This window comes from Physeter macrocephalus, chromosome 7 (genome assembly GCF_002837175.3).
Source record: "Physeter macrocephalus isolate SW-GA chromosome 7, ASM283717v5, whole genome shotgun sequence".
In the NCBI taxonomy this organism is placed as follows: Eukaryota; Metazoa; Chordata; class Mammalia; order Artiodactyla; family Physeteridae; genus Physeter; species Physeter macrocephalus.
The window spans coordinates 21,296,292-21,297,892 of NC_041220.1; the positions used below are offsets into that span (position 1 = coordinate 21,296,292).

Sequence of the window (1,601 nt, forward strand, 5' to 3'; positions counted from 1 at the left end):
CATTTCAGTTAAGGCAAAGAGGTATTAATAAGTTACATGGTAAATTGTATTCTATGAGACATAAACATTAAAACCCATTTAGAAAAAGTAGGACGATGTCTAGAAAATAAATTGTTTTACCAAGATTATTTTTAAGCATCTTGTCCACACATTGTGACTTTTAGAAAGTTAAATAATTTCCCTAGACCTCAGTTTCCCTATTTGTAAAGTGGTGACGACAGTATCCCCCTTGAAAGTTTTAGGGAGAGGATTTTAAAAAAATTGTAGGAAAGTGTATAGCATAATGCCAGGCACAAAACTAATGTTAAATTTGCTTTAGGGAATTCCCCGGTGGTCCAGTGGTTAGGACTCCACACTGTCACTGCCCAGGGCCCAGGTTCAATCCCTGGTCGGGGAACTAAAATCCCACAAGCCACATGGTGTGACCAAAAAAAAAATTGCTTTATTTTTTCCATTATTTATTAATAATGGAATAATACTTTAGAAGTGCTGGTTTAGTGTTTTAAAAAGCAGTTGGCCCTAAATTAGAAAATATCCAGGATCATCTTTTCAATTTGTTACCATCAAGAGAACCTTAAACTTAAGTGTATGATTGTTCATCTGGGAATTTTATAACCAAAAATGTAAATGCCAGTAGCAAGAATAATTTATTTAAATATGGAATTTGGCTTTGCCTGAAATAAGCAGGGATCAAACCACTCCCTGAATCTCTGTAACTTCCTTGTACCTCCCTTCCACTAGGCAAAGAGGTTGTGTGATTATGTCAGAGCTTTGGAAGGCTTGGGTTGAACTGTTATGACATAGACTGATAACTCCCAAGGTGTACATCCAGACCCGATCTCACTTCAGAACTGCTTGCTGCACTTCTACACCTGGGTGTGTCTCTCCATATATGTGACATTGTGCAGAAATACACTCAAACCCCAAACATGCTTCCCAGCCTATGTTTCCTATTGTTTTGGGGAGCAACACCATATATTCAGGCGCCCCAAGCTAACAAAACCCCTCAATTTCATCTTGAATATTTTTTCTTCCTCACCAAATATCCAATTACCTAAGGCCTCCTAAATCTTTCTCAGTCTATTCCCCCCTTTCACCCCTACCACCAATACCTGACTCTCCCTCAGAATCTCCTACACGGACCACTGCCTATCATTGCTACTCACAGGGCCTCACCCTTAACCCATATCTGCGGCTGTGTCCTTCTCCCCCATCACACTATAAACTTTTCTGTGCAGGTCCTGATAAAGTGCCTGATACGTGGTGAGCACTCAGGAAACATCTGTTGAACTAAACAGAATTGAGGGAGAATGGATAGTCTATTTGAGGAGACTGAGGGCTACCATTGCAGATAAAAACTCTTCTTGAGAGGCTGAGCCCAGCCTACATTTCCACCCTTAGCTTTCACTCTTCTCTTATAACTGATTCTAATTGGATTTGTGACCAATCCTCATGTCAGACATTCTCACCTCTGGTATAGCAGAATGGGATGATTAATGCCTTTTTTTTTTTTTTTTTTTTTTTTTTTTTGCGGTACACGGGCCTCCGCGGGCCTCTCACTGTCGTGGCCTCTCCCGTTGCGGAGCACAGGCTCCGGACGC

General features: G+C 40.8%; 1 non-coding gene across 1 annotated transcript; it reads left to right on the forward strand.

The window, feature by feature from the left end:
* The first annotated feature begins 324 nt into the window (after window positions 1-324).
* Window positions 325-397, forward strand: TRNAD-GUC (transfer RNA aspartic acid (anticodon GUC)). The gene has a single exon. It is a non-coding gene; the product is annotated as a tRNA-Asp (tRNA).
* The last annotated feature ends 1,204 nt before the right edge of the window (window positions 398-1,601 follow it).